We start from the raw sequence: 7,711 nt of genomic DNA on the forward strand, positions 1-7,711 counted from the left end.
GGACTGTGTGTGCTTCCAGCGTCTCTGATTAGATACTCTCTGTGTATAACGGAAGGATTACTAACAAGGCTAACAATTGCAGCTGGTTATTGATTTATTTATTAAAAGGCAGAGCTTTATCTGCTGTGTGACAAGGATGGGAGCAGAGATTGAAGGTTTGTGTGCTTTACCGCTTTCCTGGGCTAGGGACGATCATCGGGAAAGCAAGGGACTGTTTTTGTAATTACATCACTCATACAGACAGCAGGAAAGAAGCCCTTTAGTCCTCCAGACAGGGCTGGGACCCACATCTTCACTGAAGTGATGAATTTGAGCACTGGTAATTTATAAACCACATATACAGAGAGATGTTTTTTTTTTTTTTTATCAATCTGTGTTTGAAGAAATAGAATCTTAATCTAAGCATTTTACTCTGCTTAGCCAGACACTGATGTTTCAAAGTGTACTGAATAATGGACTTTATAAGGTTGACAGAAAATAAAAAACATAAAATGAAATGAAATGAAATGAATAAAATAATAAAATAAAATAAATTTTCCTGTTAAATAATTTGTTCCGTTTCTTCCCCTCCAGTTAATATTAGCCACTGCATGTTTAAGTATAGACTAAAAATATATTGAATGGATTTAAAAAAACATTCATTTGGATTTTTTTTTTCATGAATTAATAAATGTATGCCACCAAGATGTCTTGCAATCAATTTAGAACTTTTGTTAAATCATTTTCTTTAGAAAAAATACAGAAAAATTATGTTACAAAGACATATATAAAATTGAATTTGATTATACAAAACCCTGTATGCTGTAATGTGCTAATTTGGTCAGAGAAAGGCAGAACAGACAGTAGAGTTTATCAAGGGAAAGATCATTTAGTCTACCAACACTTCTATTAATAGACAATTTGCTGTGCTTAAATAAGGAACAGAACCATTTTCAATTACAAATTTTTCATTTAGAACATGGACTGAAATTTGCAAATCAAGTTTATTTCTTTAATTGCTTCTCATAGAGCAAGCTTCTCACAATATGCAGGTGTAGTACAGACAGACTGTCACTAGCTTAAATTGAATTTGTGATGTCATTCTGAGAAGGCTATGAATTTGTTCTGGAGGAGACTTACTCTACTAAATTCCCCAGTCAGAATACAAATTTAGAACAGTAATTTACAGATGACCACTTCAAGAATGAATATACATGAACAGAGTGGAAGTAATATTCTGGCATTGAATACAATTTTGTCTGATAATTGACTTTATTGTCTGTTTGAATAAAAAAGTTCAAATTCTCTTGTAAGGACAGACTAATCAATCCCATAACATTCTTGTTAATGATAATAAAACAGAATTCAAAATCTATGTCCATTAGTTAATCAGATTTATTTATCCCTTGCTGTTCTGTAAAATATTACAGATTCTCAGTGGCTATTATAATATGATAGGTAGTGTTTTTCACTGACTTCTGTAGGATGCTTTCCATCCTGACAGGTTTGTTGCAAATCTTAAAAGGTATTGTTAAATAATAAAAAAGAGAAAGAAGATTTTACTGTTTCTTTTTTTCTCTTCTCATTAAAGAGCTTTTATATCTATTGTGTATATTTCCACTTTTGCTGAGGGCCAATGGATATACAAAAACATATATATCCTTTTCTAACATCTTGATCATGATTGGAAAATCAATATTTTACATTTGAAAATGTGATTTTTTTTTTATATGAGGGTGTAATTTTGAAAGCCTTATACACAGATATATAAAATATATCTAACCAAATATATATTTTTATTTAAAAATTGATTATTCTGTTTGTTTTCTGTCTTCCATAACCTTTGTTTTCATTTTTAGCCTATCATTTAAACAGATAATGAAAGGAAAGCAATAGAATAATGGGGAAAAAAAGCATAAAGAAAGGAAATTGTAACGAAAAATGTGCATGAGCTAAGGAAAATTAAGAGAAAGATAAATCTGCCACAGGCTATAATCAAGTGAAAAAAAGAGAGACGTGAAACAAAGGAGATGTATTCTTAGGTTTACATTCTGAGTCCTAGAAGAAGAAGAAAGGAAATCCATCGGTTTAACTGAATAGCTCTAGAACTGGTTTTGTAATCTGATGGTTAATGGAAATCAGAATCAGTTTTCGAACTATATTACTGAAAAGAAAAGGTGGAAAGCGTAATGTCACTGCTCATTATTTACATAGATTGCCAGAAAACATTTTTCTTTACTTGTCACATGCCACTGTGGGAGGTGATGTTTTTTGTAATTGGAAGAGTACAACATTTATGTGGCATTTTCTGCAGTCAATGACATGGTCTCCAGTAATGTATGCTGTACTTAATCATAAAAGACTGAATAAAACTTTTAAGATTTTCAGACATTATCAGATTTTAGGTAATGTGACTTTAATGGCAACACAGTCAAAACAGCTAGGACACTTTCAACGAAAAGAGAAAATTATCTGTCCGTTCTGAAATATTCCAAGACATCTGTGTTTTCCTTATCTCACTTTGTTTCTGACAAAAGCAGACAGACAGTTAAGTAGCATCTCACAATGCTGATCAGTCACTGGGTTCTTACCCACTTTGGATTTTATCAGTTTTCTATGGCTCTGTGATACCCATATTGAGATAGGGGTGATGTTTTTCCAGAAAGAGCAGATGCAGACTCTTTCTGAGGCTCACCAAAGTGATCTAAGAAGAGCAAACACTTGCAATTTTCTTAAACAGCTGCTTGGAGATTTCCATCAGACAGTTACTGTTTTGTGACTGTGGTGAGCTGACCACAACTGTCAGGTAATCCCTGACCCAATTGCTCGATCACTCTGCCCCACTGGGATGGAAGACAGAACTGGAAGGGCAAAACTGAGAAAGTGCAAAGGTTGAGATGAAGACAGTTTAATAAAGGGGAAAAACCGTCCAGCACACCAACCCCTAACAAAAATCCCAAGTAGTGCTAATGTAATCACTCACCACCTCCCCCAAGCAGACTGATGTCCAGCCAATCCCTGAACAATGGCTATGTTGAAAAAACTCCCTTCTTGCAGTTTTTATTGCTGAGTATGATGCCATATGGTTTGGAATATCCTTTTGGTCAGTTGGGATCAGCTGTCCCATCTGTGTCCCCTCACAGTCTTTTCTCACCCCAGGCCTACTCACTGGTGGGACAGACTGGGAAACAGTAAAGGCCTTGATGTTGCATAAGCACTGCTCAACAATAGCTAAAATATTGTGTTATCAACAATGTTTTGGTGACAAATCTAAAACACAGCCCCATATGAGCCACTATGAAGATAAATCCTGACCAGCCCAGTGCAGTCATAAAATCCATACCCACAAAATGGAATACCTGAGGCCAAGGGTCAATGGTTGCACTTCTAACAAGAAGTTTACAATCAGCTAATTTAAAGCTGATCTAGTCAATAAATTTCCTCTAAAAAGGAATTTTCTGTTTGTTAAGTACACTCTTCAGGGGACTAAGCCAGCTACATTCTGACAGTTTGCACAGGGGAGAATGTCTAACAAAAAAGAGTAACTTAAGAAATTACACATATTAAAAATCATCAAACCATTGTAATGAAAATAGCTCAGTAAAATTATGGACAAATACATTTTGTAAAAAGAAATTAAACTCACCTTGTTTTAGGAATATCTTTTTTATTCTAATGAATTTACTTTTTCGCTATTAGTGAAAAGGGTTTCTTTTTTTCCAAGTATTTAAGCATGTATTTCTTAACAAATAAAGGGAAATATTTATCAAAAAAATAAGGTGCATAACCTTATTTTTACATCTTGTGCCTTATAAATTAATCACACACAAAAAAAATTATATCGGAAAGGACTGTATTTTCAACCCATGCTAATAATAAAGGAAAAAATAAAGTAAATACTCTGGCTATTAATGCAAAAACAACATTCCCAAATTGGAAAAATCTCCTTATCCAATGATTCTTTTGTTATAAATTTATGATGTTTATTTGGGTCACATCTTTAATACATGAAGTCTATGCTGTATTAGCTTTCTAATACACAGCTTTTTCACAGATATATTGGCATAAAATGCTAAAGTAGAACTCATCTAAAAAAATCCCTACAAAAACGTCACTCAGTGTAATTTGAAATTGGATTCTTTAACACTCTGTCCCAATGGCCATAGAATCATAGCTACATGAAAGTTGGAAAAGGCCTCTGAGATCATCAAGTCCGACCACTAACCTACTACCACCATGTTCACCACTAAACTGTGTCCCCAAATGCTACATCCACATGGGGTTTTTTAACACTTCCAGGGATAGTGATACCACCACTTCCCTGGGAAAATTGTTCCAATGCCTGACCACCCTTTCAGTGAAGAAATTTTTCCTAATATCCAATAATATCTAAACCTCCATGGGGGGAAGTTGAGACCATCTCCTCTTGTCCTGTCAGTTGTTACCTGACAGAAGAGATGGACTCCCACCTCACTACCACCTCTTTTCAGGTAGTTATAGAGAGGGAAAAGGTCTCTCCTGAGCCTCCTTTTCTCCAGGCTAAACACCCCAAGCTCCTTCAGCCATTCCTCAAAAGACCTGTGCTCCAGACCCTCTGACAGTCCACTCAACAAACTCACATCTATCCAATTAAGCAGAGGTTGTTGAGGGAACCATTCCAACTCTTTTGTTTTATACTATGCTATTTTTTCTCTGGCTAGTACTTAGTCTGTGATTGTACTTACAACTGTGGTCATATAATCTCTCAATCTTTATGTTCCGAGGCTTTGCAAAAGAATAATTTTTTACTTTCAAGACAGAAAATATTTTCCTTATTTTTCTAATAACTTGATTTAATCCTATGGAGATAGTCCAGCTCATTAGCCAGGACTAAGCATATCAATATTTCTTTTTCTAATTTACAAATTAAAAAATAGGCACATCTGTAATTTCTTAATAAATGCAGTCATTCGTCAGCAATTTTGTTGGGTTTGAGCATATTTAAATCACCTTCATATTTCTATTTTTTTAATGCCTTGCTTCAAAATCCAAAAATATATACTTACCTGCTTTTAGACTATATTTCCATCTGTTCTTTTGCAAAGAAGTTTGAAACTAAAGGTACAGATAAATGTGCTATCAAAACATCCCCATCATTTGAAGGATCTCTTTGCACTTACGTATAATTTGGAAAAGAATTATTAATTCAATACCAAATTTCTCTACCGCCGCACCCCAAAATCCATTTCTCATTCCCATGCTCTTTTTATCAGTTAGCTTTTCTCCTGTCTAGCTTTCACAAATATATAGAGCTCAAGAGTTTGACATTTATACTAAAATGTTAGCCTAAGAGTGGTAAGCTGTACTGCCTGGGTGAACACCTCTATATTTAATTTTCCAAATTTTAAATTATTTTTTTGAGCAGTAACTCCTATAATCATTGCAATCAACTTTTCTTATTTAGGATTTTCAGAACATCATAATAGCTGCTGGCTATAGGCAAACTGCACATACATGGAACAAGGACTCCTGTGCTTTAAGGCAAAGACTTTTGTCTAGTGCTCATGCAGAGCACAATACCCCAGAAGGCACATGGGAGGGAATTTGACTGCTGAAATGCAGTTTCAGAGAGTTTCCAGCTGTTGAGCTTCTGAGAACATACATTTTTGACATTCTTTCAGAAGAGACAGCATGGTCTAATGGAGACAGACAGTTCAGTCTGTCTAATGCAGGGAGAGAAGATCTGGCATCATCTCTACATTTCCATCTCCTTTTGAGATGGTACACAACAATATGCAGTACACAATAGTTCACATTCACCTACAAACATACTGAGTTATGTTCCAGCAATCCTTATGCAATGCACACGAAGTCTTAAATGCTCTCATAAGTATATGACCCTTAACAGGTATGATCAAAATGCTGTGTAATAAATAAATAAATAAATAATACCAATACCAATACCAATAATAATATAATATATGTAAGATATCCTTCAGCATGAAAACTGAGCTCATTAGCATCCCCTGAGTTTCAGGAGTGATTAGTGCTTAAATTCAACACCCCGATCAACTCACAGCTTTTCCTTGATTTAGAGTATAAACAAAGAAGCTGGTTTTGGCTAGTTTACAGTAGCAAAATCAGATAGAGGGATGGGGTTAATGTGCACTTTCCAAGTATTATGAGAGGTAGCAAAGTATTTGTTATAATGAAATCCATTATTCAGATGAAGATGTTCTTCAAAGAAGTGTATAATTGACCTTGGAAGTACAAGAATTTGATGAGAATTCCTGTGGTTTCAATGCAAATATAGAAAAAGTTTTCTTAGAAGTATAAACAGAGGTTTTAGAAACTGTTTGGACAATATCTGTACCTCCTTGTTGTCCTATAATATACTCTTTATTTTCATATGTGGTCTATGCTTTCTTTAGGTAGGCAATGATCTCTGTGGGGTATCAGTGTACTGTGTACAATATGTCACAGATACTAACCTTAAAAAGAGGGAAAAACTTATTTTCTTTATGATCCAAAAATTTTAAAAACTTCTATGTCTATACAGTAAATTAATTTTTTCATATAAATATTATTTGGTTTAATAAATGTAACTTTCTTTTTTGAGGGTCATCATAAGTTCCTGGACACCTCCTCCTTACTTGAAACAGGAAAAGGTAATACTCTACCCTCAAAAGAAAATTTAGCTTCTGTTCCCAGTTCAGAAAGTTGTCAAAATAAATTTATATTTTTAAATTTAAGCTTCACTTTGATGTTTCCTGTACAGGTGCTACAGGAATTATGATGAAAGTCTTTTATTCTGGTGGTATTGGTACTCTTGATAGAGTGGAAAAAATAGAGTTCATAAGATACTATTTCCAAGTCCTTTGGAAGAAAGTTGGAAAAAAACAAGCAAACAAAACAAAAAAATAAACAAACAAACAAACAAAAACCCAGAAAAAATCCAACTCACAGCAACAATGAAATAGACAAACAAAACACCAAAAAACAACTAAAAAGATGGATTGTTGTTTAGGATGTCAATTTTGCTTAGAAATTAGGGGCGCTTTTAACTGCAATACTTCTGATATAAGCTTCCAGAGAGTGAATATACTGAAATAAAAACCAGTCTTACCTGGGACAGCAGCTGTGGCACAGAATTTCCTTTAGATCTTCACAAGGATAAAAAAAATAATGAGACATAGTTATCAATTTCAACACTTTCAGTCAAATATCATAGATTTTTTCACAAAACAAAAATAAAAATCTAGCACACCACACTATTAGTTACACTGATGTACTGTTCAGATTTTAATTTTTAAAGGGTTCTACAAAAAGCTGCTTCCTCATGCTAAGAAGCTACCCCTCACGATTTTCCTTTTTAGGAGGAATGAATCTCATGGTTTACACATGTGGCAATTTAACAGCAGTTAGTATTGCTGTATTTTATGTATATTTTATAGCATGAATACAGAGATAGTAATTTAACAAGATAATATAATAAAAAAGCAGTACTTGATCTACTGTGAATATTTGAAATAGGATTTATAATTACCATTTCCTTTGGGAGATTAAAATATTAAAGCTATGCTAGTTGCACAGACTATTCTTATGACAGTACAATGCAAAAACATCTCAATGTTTATTTTATTTCCCAGCACATGTCATGTAAGATATCCAGAAGGGATGGGCAGATGCTGATGGCATCTGGCCCAAATCAGACACTGAGACACTACTATCAGGATGATCCATCCTGGTGTTC

This window comes from Corvus brachyrhynchos, unplaced genomic scaffold (assembly GCF_000691975.1).
Source record: "Corvus brachyrhynchos isolate BGI_N302 unplaced genomic scaffold, ASM69197v1 scaffold12, whole genome shotgun sequence".
Lineage (NCBI taxonomy): Eukaryota > Metazoa > Chordata > Aves > Passeriformes > Corvidae > Corvus > Corvus brachyrhynchos.